This window comes from Equus przewalskii, chromosome 4 (genome assembly GCF_037783145.1).
Source record: "Equus przewalskii isolate Varuska chromosome 4, EquPr2, whole genome shotgun sequence".
NCBI lineage: Eukaryota > Metazoa > Chordata > Mammalia > Perissodactyla > Equidae > Equus > Equus przewalskii.
Window position 1 is genome coordinate 5,392,548 of NC_091834.1, and position 13,292 is coordinate 5,405,839.

The window sequence follows — 13,292 nt, forward strand, 5'->3', positions numbered from 1 at the left end:
CCCGCTGCCCTCGCGTTGTCGCCGGCCGGTGCTGGCCCGAGGCCGCGGACCCACAATATGGCACATCGCAGAGCAGCGTCTTTGGACCGCGGGCTTGGCACCGGCGCCGCGGCAGCGGACACGGGAGGGGAACAAACGGTCCACTGTGCCGCACGGGGGAGGGGAGGGGAGGCGACCCGAGCGCTGTCCCGCGGCCCGGCCCGGAGCCCCGCGGCCGGCCCTGCGCGGGCGGCGGTACAGTTTCCAGTCAGAAGTCGCTCCGGTGCGCCCGGGAGGAAGCCCCGTTGGGCCTGTTTGCCCCTGGAAGGGCTGTGCACAATGTGAGGCGCGGGGAGTTCTGGAGACCTCGGGGAGAATGGAGCGAGGTGCATCAACTCCGGGCTGCAGACAGCAGTCCCTGATGGGAAAGGAGGCCCGTTTTCCCCTTTAATTTCCGAGATGGGGAGTAAAAAGTGAATTTCCCTCTTTTGTCCTTTACAGATTCTAAAAATGGCGGCCCCAGGCTGATGTTGTGGTAATCTAATCAGCTCGGGTCCTCCACACCCCATGCAGTGCGTTTGTCTGCAGCATATTACAGGCTTATTATGTTTACATGAAAAGACTGGGCTTTTTTTCCTTCCCCAAACCGTTTACAAAAATGTGTTGATTTTACTGCAAATTACAATGTTACGTTGTAGCCGATGAATTTTATTGGTTTTACCCTGAGAGGCAAATAAAATGACTCCACTTGTGGAAAAAATAAAAACACTCAGGTAGCCTTAGAAATTTCGGTAGTGAGGCTAGGTACTCTTAAATATATATATATATTTTAAAAAGACTTATTTGGGGTCAAATAGTTTTTGTTCGGTTTGATCCAAGCATCTTTATTCAGTTTGCCAAAGTAAATTAAAATGTTTAGTAAGTGTATAAGGGCACCCTATGTTATGTGACTAGTTTGTATGACTTGTTTGCCATCCAACTCTTGACAAATTTTGTGAATTTTGATTTTTGTAGTCTTTCAGATTAATTTTTAGGGAGCTGTTCAAACAAGCCTAAACCTGTTACTTCACTGGGTGTGGAGATGCTTGTTCTTTTTACTATATTTTGCATCCAGTTGTCCCAAATATTTAAGCATTCCTTAAGAATTTTCTCAGTTGATGGTGTATTTGGTAAAGTGAAGCTGCATGCCTTGCTGCCTTTTGAAATTGTCTTATAGCATACTATCGAAATTACGTAAGTGAGGAAGTAAGGCTTTATTTGTTGATTCCCCCCTCTTCCCCAAACATGCCTGTTTACCTGCTTTGGGGTGTGGAATTTAGTTTGTTTCAATAGACTTTAAATAAAAGCCATACCATGATAGGGTCTTGAATCCATTTTATGCTAATTTCAGAATCTTATAGATCGAGGCAGAAAATTAAATGGTGTAATTTAACTGTGTTTTTAAAAGTGTGAATGATTAGAATTCATCTCTGGAGTGGGAGGTCCATCCTTTTGGCCTGAACTAATCGGTGAGATATGAGTGGGCCATTAATGGCATTTAATGACAATTCTGATTGCGGAGCAACTGAAAGATGAGTGCCTTTCAATCCAGTAGTACTTAAAAAGGTTGGGGAGTACACACCCTTTCATGATTCTCTTATTTCATTGTAAATTCTGCTCTAAAATCTTTACAATGGAATAAGAGAATCACGAAGTTCATATATGAGCTAGATTCATGTTTCTGTTTTACAAAATAATTGTAGAAATAACTGACTTAGGGAGTTTCATCATGGAAGACTGAGCACACAACCTTACTTAGAATCTTCTGCAGTGTTTTATTATAATATGTGAGCTGTGGGAGAGTTTCTGTAGGCATTCTGGGTCAATACTCATGTGTACTATGCTCTGAGTGATCGTCTAACTCCAGAGCCTTAACTGCTGTGGAAAGACTGTACGTTTATTTTATAGATGAGTGGTTAAGGTCTGTGATTCAGAAGATTGGTACTTTAAACTTACTATCTAGTGTAGGAAATCAGTATACTCTTAGGGAAATTTGGTTTGTGTAGCCATAGGAGGGAGCACTGTCTGTATCCATGTCTGTCTTGATGGTGACCTTGGTCAGGTCTAGACATATAAAAAACATTTGGACTTAGTGGGCTTCAAACAAACAGTATCACGTTAGAAATTATAAGAAAAGCTGCCTTCACTCGACTAGCTTTTTCACATTGGCCTGCTTCGTTGCTTTGGGTTTTCTTTCTTCTTGTTTTGATATGTTTTGGTTCCTATAAAATGAGACTGACTTTTAAAAATATATTGCATTTTATTCTAAGTGGTTACTTTATAAATAACATAGCTATAAATGTTTGGTTTTTATTAATGTATACTTCAATCAGCTGTCTGTTTTAAGTTAGGATTGTCAAGGTAAATTTATTAAAATGTTAGGCATGATTTTTGTTCCCAGAGAGTTTTGAAACATTTAGTCCCTTGGGGGAAAACTAGTCAAATAGTCTTTGTTCTTAGGATAGCTGAGTTTGAGGGATTAGTTGTTTATCTGGTTAAGTGGATTTGTAGAAAATCATAATGTAATAGGAGAGCAAATTTTATTTTTAGAGACTACATTTTGATCATACTTCTCTTTTGTTGTCAGTGTAAGTTACAGGATTCCTTTGATCTCAGTGTAAGTTAGAGACCTTACAGGGCTTCTCCATGTCCCTTCAACTCTTTAGGTTTCTGATAACTCTCAACAATTGTGGCTTGTCTGTCTTCCTCACAGCTTCCAGCCGGAGAATTTTTACCATATATACCACAGGAAGCTCTAGGACTTCTTGGATCTAAAAACGAGGAAGTGAGGAGAAAAGCCAATTAATAAGTTAGGAGAAATTCTACCCTTCAAAACATACCTTAGTGGTCTTAGCGAAATTATAACTTCTTAAATTTGTTTCTTATTTCTAAGAATAATGTATCCATTTTCATGCATCAAATTCTTAAAGAAACCTATGGTTTTATTTTTAAAAGTGTATTGTGTAAATCTTGACAGTTTTGCTTTTCTGGAAGTTACTGCTGGGACTTAAAGGTGTACTACCATTGTGTGTTTAAAATGTTTAAACCAACAGGACTTGAGGAGCTATCAAAAACTGCTTAAGAAATATTAATATGGAGTTTTCTTAAAAGATGCTGTTTATTTTTAAAAAGTATTTTAATAGTGTATAATAGCTTTTGTCTCCAAAGGATTTATTCTTAGCAGATGGTAGGTGCTCAATTATTTGTTGAATTTAAAGCTTTTGTATAAGTGAACACATTTACATCTCAAATATTCAGGGTGATCAGGGACTGTTACTTGTCATGTGTTAGAATAAATGTGAAATACTTGTATTTAGTGAGACTTACTTTTTATTGTTGAAATAGAGTTATTTTTACAGTAAAATTAATTTTTGTGTTGACTGGCAAGATAACAAGAAGGTTACTATTTGAGATATTGTGGTATAAATGTTAGCTAGCTTTTAGGCTGGGTTTAAAATTGAGTTGGCTCACTGTCTCTTTTTTACTGTCTCTTTTGTAATGTGCAAATGGTGGGAGGAGCCTCATTTTTTTCTCTTAATATTGAAAGGATAGTATTTTTGTGTTACCTAAAAATTTATTTAATATAGAAGAGCAGTATTTGTGTTTGAAAATTGTTTTTAATGCACTAAATTTCAAGTAGACAGTCTTTAACTGTAAAAATCTTGCTATTGAAATTAAATGAGTATTTTAGAAAGAGGTAGGTATTAACCAAAAGAAATTGTCTTTTGTTATTGTGAACACTTATGCTAAGTGCTATATTAAAAATCAAATGGTGGTCACTTGGGCTAAGTTAATTAGATCTTATTTGTATCTTCAAGAATAGAAGAAGTTTTTATTAACCATTAGTAACTAGGATGCTTTTTACCTACATCAGAGTCGAGAAAACGTTGGTCTTATATTTCACTTGATATATATTTTCACTTAATAGAAAATCTTTTTTCCCCCTCGTGGATAGCTCATAAAATCAAATTTTATTTTTAGATAGTGCAGGAAACCCTTTTTTTTCTTTTTTTTTTTACTGTTAGGTGAATTTTACAGCTGTATTGAAAATCTGTTTTGGTTATTTACCAAAACTATTTAAGGTGTTGAGATGTTGGACATTTTCAGTGCACCTGGTCAGTCACAGAATTCTTTTTTTAATGTGTTGCATTAAAATTGTGCTATCAAAACAGAGATTATATTGTTAATGAGTAAATAATTATAATATAATTAATGATTAAATAATTACTTGTCCAGTTTTAATTAAAATACTTATTTTTGCATTTTAAAACTGTACATGTGAAATCTGGGTTTGAGAAGGGACCTATATACAGGCCACCATGAGAAACAAAATGATTTGTGCAGTTTTCTTTTTTTGGTGAGGAAAACTGGCCCCGAGCTAACATCTGTTGCCCAATCTTCCTCTTTTTGCTTGAGGAAGGTTGTCACTGAGTTAACATCCGTGTTAATCTTCCTCTATTTTTTGTATGTGGGACACTGCCACAGCGTGGCTTGGTGAGCTGTGTATAGGTCTTAGGCACGATTCAAGCACTTGAGCTCTGGGCCACTGAAGCTGAGCACGCAAACTTAATCACTGTGCCATCCGGCCAGGCCCTGTGCAGTTTTCTTTATTCTAGTCTTACAATTGGAGAAGAGAGAGAATTTCCTACCAGCTCTTAGAAGATTGCTCAATTTAGAGTTAATCTGAGGGAATAAACATTCTTGGTCCTGAAGTTTATTATTGAGAAAGATAATATTGAGTAATCACACCTGTGTTATAGCCAACATAGTTGCAGCATTTAAGGCCTGAGTCTGTGGCAGAAAGCTAAGTAATATAACAGTGGGATTGAGTTAGTTTTACTTTGTGGTATTTGTAAGACAATTTTAAAGTTCAAGTTCCCATAATTACATTATCTAATATTTTATCTGAGACCAGAAAAAAATTTTAATTTTTTAATCTATGTTGACTTTTGTTTTCAACGGGTATTTAAAACATAATTTCTGTTTAAAGACTTAAACAGAATTTACCCTGATAAATTATTTTAAACTTATTTAATCTTTAAATTTATTTAACTCAAATATGTTTTCGTATTTTTCTCACTGTTTGGCCTAAGAATAAGGTAAAGCCTGGCATCAGCGGCCTTTAGCAAAAAGTGAGGAATGTGGTGAAAACAGTCAACTGTTACCACTTAGGATATTGTCAGGAAAACATAGTTTTGTTTTTTCAAAAGTTCACCCATCAGGAGACTATGAGAAAGATACACTCTTCTAATATGTTTCTTTTCATTTCACAAAGTAATAATGAAATATAATAGTTTCTATTTTTGAGTGTTTACAGACAGACCTCTTGAATTTCTCTTATCCTGCTCTATATGTTGTTTAAAGAAAGACAAGTTTCGGGAGTTTGAAAACCCATTTCCTGTTTAATGATGGAGCAAAAGATGGGAAGATTCTTGATGTGGCTGATTTGCGTGGTTAGGACTGTGCTTTTAGTAGCCATGAATTCATGGCTCTGAGGTTGGTCTGATACATAGTAACTTCTGGAGAAAATAAGATTGTTCCTTTTGGAATTACTGGCTTTTCTTCTTCTCTTTAAATGAAGCTGCATAATTGGTTGAATTGACACAGCCTTATTACATCTTATCATTAAGCAACCACCAAAACAATATTTTTCAGCCACAGACGAAAGATTAATTTGAGTAGCTACTATTTCCTTTGCACCATTTATTTCTGATTCTCAAAAGCCTGCTGTTTTAGGGTTTGTTTGGATGCAAGGAGCAAAAATCATCTCCAACTAGCTTAAGTAAGAGATTTGTTATAAGGCTATAGGGAAATCTCACAGAATTTATTTGAAGAAAGTAAGGTACAGTTGGGCCTCACAGGAATTGGCAAGGTGTCAGAGAGCCACTATTCTCCATCTTGATGCCTCTAATTAGCTGTGACTGGTTAAGGAGATGGTGGTGGGATAGGATTTATGGTGTGTGTGTGGGAATTTCCTTGGATGGAGAGCAAAAGAAAGACACCTCTAATGCATCGGATAACACTTGCCTTTTTCCAGGGATGCTCAAATGTACTTGGGAGGGCTCTAAAACTAAATAATTAATATCAAGCTGATGATTCCATTTTTTAACTAAAAAATGCAAATGTTATGTATATAAATACATGTATGTATGTTGATAAATCCTAAAAAAAAAAAAGGGTTTTTATTTTAATTTTTTATTTTGAAATAACTTCAAACTTACAGAAAAGTTACATCAATAGTACAAAGCTTCCCTTATACCCTTTACCCAGGGCCCCTGAGTTTAGACATTTCATTACATTTGTTTTATTCCCTCTATACATGTAGAAAAAAATTTCTGAGCCATTTGAGAGTCGATTGCATACATCATGCTCTCTTAACAGCCCTTGATGCTTAAGTATGCATTTCCCAAGAACAAGTGTCTTAGGTAACCAGAGTGGTTAAATTCAGGAAATTTAGCATTGATGTAATAACTTTTATCTAGTCTATTGTCCATATTCCATTTTCATCAATTGTACCAATTAAGCACTTTATTAGCATTTTTTCCTGGTACGTTAGCCAGTCCAGGATCACAGGTTACATTTAATTCTCAAGTCTCTTTAGTCTCCTTTAGTCTAGAAGAGTTCCCCAGTCTTTCTTTGTCTTTCATGATATTAGCAGGCTAGTTATTTATACAGTGCCCCTCAATTTGGGTTTTTTTAAGGTTTCTTCATGATTAGTTTCAGATTTTGCATTTTTGGCTGGGATACTAGCTAAGTAATAGGTATTTTTCTATCATCTGGAGGGATTTGATGTTTGTTTGCCCCTTACCAGTATGTTCATTTTGATTGCTTAAGGTGTTGAGTAGTTGCTCTGTTCTATGGTTACGGTTTCTCATTTGCCATTATTAAGTAATTTGTGGGGAGATATTTTGAGATTGTGGAAATATTCTGTTCCTTGTTAGACCTTCCTCTCCTAGACTTCGAGTCTATTGGTAATTCTTGCCTGAATAAGTTTTACTATGGTGGCTGCAAATGCACCAAGGTTTCTAGCAACGGTTCATTTCTGGGTAACTGGGATTGTGGGAATTTTCTTTTCTTTTCTCTTCTGGTGTTTCTGTAATGCATATGGGTCACTTTTGTAATCACAACAAATAAAAGAAATTTTAAGGAAGAAAAGTGTAGATAATTTAGATAGCACCAGGTAGTATTCCTGCACAGTTTTCTACACAAATGGCATTTAAAATAGTTTCTTGAATGCTGGTCTAATTTGAAATCCAGAACATAGAAGTTAAAATTAAGTACTTAGATTGTTATTTTTTTTTAATGATGTAGTTCCAATTCCTCAGTTAGCTTTTAGAATTATTGTTAAATGAGCCTTGAGTTATGATTGTTTAGGTTTATGGTTTGCTACTAATGCTAGCAGTTTGATTTCTAAGATGAGGCTGAAACTATGCATTTTAATTATGGTGCTATTCCCCTTCCTCCACTAAAAAAAATCCTTCAAGTAATTTTTTTGAAGTAAAGTATTTTTTTCTGAAATCATTGAGACAAGTTGTTTTTTACATATATGCAAGTCAGTACTTTTAAAAAGGGTTGTGAGAGGGTACGTTTAATACAGCAAAGCATCAGACATCTGTAAGTCTTAGAACAAAGCAGTGTATGATGTCTGGAACCTTGTAATAAAAGAAATACGCAGTCATTGTAGAACAGTTCGGAAGGACAGGAAAGGGACAAGAGACAGGGAAAACACTGTTCTCTTGAGAAGCCCGGCCCATTTGGCATATTTCCTTTCAGTGATAGCAAATATTGATAGTGAATTTGGATGATAATTTGAATGTTTTACTCATTCAGGCCCTGGGTAACATATTGAATGAAAATTATTAATTTAATTTCTTTGGAAATTTTCTGAGACACTTGGAGAAGAAAATTTTGAGACTTGTGAATATTTCTAAAGTGGAGATTATAGTCTCTAAGACTTAGAATTTTCTTATAATTTTTTATTAAGATTATGATAGTTAACAGCCTTGCGAAATTACAGTTGTACGTCATTATTAGTCATGTTGTAGGTACACCACTTCACCCCTAGTGCCCTACCCCCAGCCTCCCCTTTCCACTGGTAACCACCGATCAGTTCTCTTTGTCTATATGTTAACTTCCACCTATGAGTGGAGTCATACAGAGTTCGTCTTTCTCTGTCTGGCTTATTTCATTCAACATAGTACCCTCAAGGTCTGTCCACGCTGTTGTGAATGGGACAACTTTGTCCTTTTTTATGGCTGAGTAGTATTCCATTGTATATATATACCATATCTTCTTTATCCAATCATCAGTTGCTGGGCACTTAGGTTGGTTCCATGACTTGGCTATTGTGAATAATGCTGCGATGAACATAGGGGTGCATGGGACTTTTGGAATTGCTGATTTCAGGTTCTTAGGATAGATACCCAGTAGTGGGATGGCTGGGTCATAAGGTATTTCTATTTTTAGCTTTTTGAGAAATCTCCATACTGTTTTCCATAGTGGCTGCACCAGTTTGCATTCCCACCAACAGTGTATGAGGGTTCCTTTTTCTCCACAGCCTCTCCAACATTTGTCACTCTTGGTTTTGGATATTTTTGCCATTCTAACAGGTGTAAGGTGATATCTTAGTGTAGTTTTGATTTGCATTTCCCTAATGATTAGTGATAATGAGCATCTTTTCATGTGTCTATTGGCCATCCGTATATTTTCTTTGGAGAAATGTCTGTTCGTTTCCCCTGCCCGTTTTTTGATCAGGTTGTTGATTTTTTGTTGTTGAGCTGTGTGAGTTCTTTATATATTATGGAGATTAACCTTTTGTCAGATAAATAACTTGTAAATATTTTTTCCCAATTAGTGGGCTGTTTTTTTGTTTCAATCCTGTTTTCCCTTGCCTTGAAGAAGCTCTTTAGTCTGATGAAGTCCCATTTGTTTATTCTTTCTATCGTTTCCCTCGTCTGAGGGGTTATGGTGTCCGAAAAGATTCTTTTGAAGCTGATGTCAAAGAGTGTACTGCCTATATTCTCTTCTAGAAGACTTATTGTTTCAGGCCTCATCTTTAGGTCTTTGATGCATTTTGAGTTTATTTTAGTGAATGGTGAAAAAGAATGGTCGATTTTCATTCTTTTACATGTGGCTGTCCAGTTTTCCCAGCACCACTTGTTGAAGAGACTTTCTTTTCTACATTATAGGCCCTCAACTCCTTTGTCAAAGAGAAAAACTTAGAATTTTCTTTTGAGAAAATTAAGATAATCATGTTTCAGAATAGTAAGGATTAATGAGATGCTACAGTGGATTCTTAGCATTTTGTAGGTGCTTCATTGATTTAAAACTCATTTAAATCAACAGTATCTGTGTCTTAAGAGAATGAAACTTCAGTTTGTAGTGCTACCAAATCTTACCCTATTGTTTTAAAAAAGTATAGGGTGAAAGGTGCAAAAATAAGTCCCATGATGAACTAGAGCATTTTCTTTTGTACTAGAACCCCCATCTTGAACACCTTGACTAGTACCCTATTGACTAAAGTTAAGATACTAGAGTTAACATCTGTTGCCAATCTTATTTTTTCTTCTTCTCCCCAAAGTCCCCAGTACATAGTTGGATATTCTAGTCATAGATCCTTCTAGTATGTGGGATGCCACCTCAGCATGGCTTGATGAGCAGTGCTAGGTCCGTGTCCAGGATCTGAATTGGCGAAACCCTGGGTCCACTGAAGTGGAGCGTGTGAACTTAACCACTTGGCTACGGGGTCGGCCCCTCTAGTGGGGTCTTGACTTTGCATTTTAGTACTAGTCTCAACTGATTTTTACACTGTTCTAGCTCTGCCCTTTTGTTTTACAAGTAGACTAAGTCCCAAGGAAGTTAAATCATTTTCCCAAGGTCATATAGTTAGATAGTGGTTGTTCAAGGATTAAAATTTAGGTCTTGATGCTTGGTGCTTTATATTTTTCCAAGAAACCATGCTGACTCTCTTGAGAAACTAGGCCACTATTTTTGGATTCTCTGAATGAGGGAATACTGGCTTTGTCTAGTGTCATGTGACAGACTCTCTATGTTTAGTGCTTCTGTACATCCCAGTTCGAGATGATCTGTTGGTTTCCAGAACCCATGTGTGATGTGGAGAAGAGTCTTGGATTGGAATTATAGCAGTACAAATTGAGATCAGGTTGTGGTGAGCCTTGAATGCCAGGGTAAAAGAATATAGACTTTATGGGAGAGCTACTGAAAATTTGCTTTGGGGAGTGACATACTGTGTGACATGCTTATTTACCCCATCCAGTTCTTAAGATTATGAAAGTAATATTTGCTTATTAAAAGAACTCAAGTAGTACTTCTTTAGAGGCAGTATTGCATGGGGTTTAAGAGTAGAAACTCTAGAACCACACTACTTTGGTTTGCCCTCAAACCAGGTTGTACTGCTGTGTGACCTTGAGCAAGTTGCTTACCTTTTTGTGCCTTAGTTTCTTGACCTGCAAAATGGAGGTAATAATAGAGCCTATTTTATAGAGTAGTTTTGAGAATTCAGTGAGCTAATATGTGTAAAATTCTTAGTAAGCTTTATAGCTGTTTCTGCTGTAGTTCTAGAAAAAAATGAGTCTCTGACTGCCATCCCTAGCGTCTCTCATGTGCTGAGGTGACAACTATTTATAGTTTATGCATTTTTCCTGAAGTGTTTTATGTAGGTCCTGTAGACATTTCTTTAACCATCATTTAACCAACCTGCAGGATTAATATTTCTTTCTTAAAAAATACTAATGCCCATTGCATGTTGAATGATGTAAAACTCTCTGTTTTGCTTCCACTAGTGGAGTTGAATGCTCATGAGAGTCATATGTTTGTTCCCAAATTGGCTAATCCCACCGTACTTGTATTGTGTTTATATTATTTAATTGGATTTTACGTAAACCAGTGATAAATAGGTGTAAAGAGAGAATTGTTGTTTAAATGAAAACTAAGTTAAATGCTTTGGAATACTTGATAAAGGCAAATTAATTGCTAAAGAAAATTGTTGTCTAGTTAGGTATGGGTAAGATAACTAAAAGATTATGGGGAAAAATAATAAAAATCTAGAAGAAAGTCTGCATTCACATTGCTCCACAAGTGTTTTGCTGGTTTCTTACCTTGCAATAATCTAAAACAAAACCCTGTAGAGAATGCCTGATAGATATGGTTTATACAGGAATGAGAGCACAGAATTCCAATTAGGGAAGCCATATTCAAAGAGAACATTTTGGCTTGACACCAAAATACTGATGAATGATAGTTTAAATGAAAAATACAGTGTTTAAGGTATATTTTTTTATATATAGTTTTTTTTTTTTATAATTCTCCACGTTAACTGACTTTGATGAACTCACAAACTTCTAGTCCCTATTTTGTGTATATAAATTCAGGTTTCTTTTTTTAATCCTAAAGGGGATGGATCCTACCATATTCTGTAACTTTCTTTTTTCCTTTAGAATCTTGGAAATCTAAAAATGCTCTTTGAGAATCTGACTCTGGTTTGTCCAGTGGGGTTTATAGGACTCTGCCTAGATAAAATGACAGATTTCAAATGTCTCTGGAATTTGTCAGACATGTTGAGGTGTCAGGATCCAACAACCTTTGTTATCTTGTGAGATTTAAATTGTACTCTTCTTTAGGACCTTTCTAACTCTGATAATACTATAAACTAGATTCATTTCGTGGCAAATAGTTGAATGCTGTCTATGTGAAAGCATCAGGGTAGGTACGAATTTCTGGCTTGCTGATCTTGCACATATTTCCTAAGGAAAGTAACTGATGATTGTGTTGGCTAATATCCCTGGGATCAGTTTGTGTATATTAGCTTGTAATTGTTTGGTCTATTGTAACCTAGTTGTTGTATGGTTACTAGTAACCTATTAGTTATATATTAATGTAACAACTGCTTGATTTTTGAATTCCAAGTTAAAACTGGCAGATCTTATGGAAATGGTGTGATTGTGCCAAAAGACGCAGTTCTTTTAATGTAATTACTTTGAGAATATCTGAGAAACTGTGATATTTATCATTTAAATTTAATCTAGAGTGATGGTGGAGATTTAAAAGAGATTCTGCTGGTATAGGCTAAAGTATCACTTATAGGCAGTTTAAAGTTTCTGTCTCTTACCTCCTAAAGTAAATGATTCATTAAGGATTTTTGGAAAAGCATTTCTAGTTCAGTCCACAACTTCACACAGCAACTTCCTTCTCCGTGTTCTGATGACTTATAAGAGTAACTGATTAGCTCAGTACGTACGGATTATTTTTAATTTGTATATGATCTCTTTACAGAAAGGTCTTTACAGTGAAATTTAAAAGTGAAAGTGGGTATAGCCTCTCTTATAGTAAGATATACTGGTTACTTATAGCACTTATTGTATCCAACAACTTCGTTCTTGACATTTTACTTTTCCCTTTGTTGTAAAGTTTCTCAGTGGTTATATGCCTTGTTCAAGACAGGCTTTTAGAGTAGCCTACTCTAAAAGAAGACACATGATAAGTTAATAAAGCTTGTGTATCTGAGTATTTTTCCTAATAGAGCCCTAGATCTCTTAATTCCATAGGTCGTTTTTGAGGATAAGATGCACACACACTTTTTTTCCAAGCATCAGCTCTCTGGTTGCAATACACTAGCCCTTCCATTCCCAGGTTATTGTTTTTGTTTTTCTGTTTATATAATGTATGAAGAGGAAGAAGTTTTTGAATACTGTAAGTCTTAGAATTAAAGGACTAGGAAAAATGCCATAGAAATAAACGGTTTAAACATGAAAAGTATTTTTTCTTTTTTATTCATTTTAGTCTCTTGCTTGATTTTGTGGGTTGTTAAATACTTAGAAATTAAAGTACTCTTGTTTTAGGCTTAATATTTTTATAAATATTTTAAATGTATGCGGAATATTAAGATAACTTTTCAGATACTTACAGTAATAGAGCTGCTGTTCTTTAACCAATTGAGTGGCTCAGTGGTCAACAGTATTGTAACTGGAATTGATTAAATTACCATTGGATTGAATAGTATAAACGTCATGCCTTTAATTTTAAGAGGCAAGACACTAACATTCCTCAATGACTATCTACAGTGTATTTACATATCTTATTTACTCTACACAGCGACTCTGCAAGGTAGATATTTTACCCATTTTTCATGAGAGGCCTAGAGGGACTGATCAAGAATTTCAGTTCAAGTGATTTGAAAATTATCATAGCTTTCTATTGATCCTTATGAAGGACTGATTCTTGGCAAGGTAATGAGAATACACAAATCATTAATCAAA

The 13,292-nt window shown here is 35.7% G+C and overlaps 1 protein-coding gene across 5 annotated transcripts in view; it reads left to right on the forward strand.

Annotated features, from left to right (window-relative positions):
• KMT2E (lysine methyltransferase 2E (inactive)) overlaps positions 1-13,292 on the forward strand; it is a 96,075-nt gene that overhangs the window by 1,296 nt on the left and 81,487 nt on the right. The gene's annotated exons all lie outside the window — the stretch shown is intronic.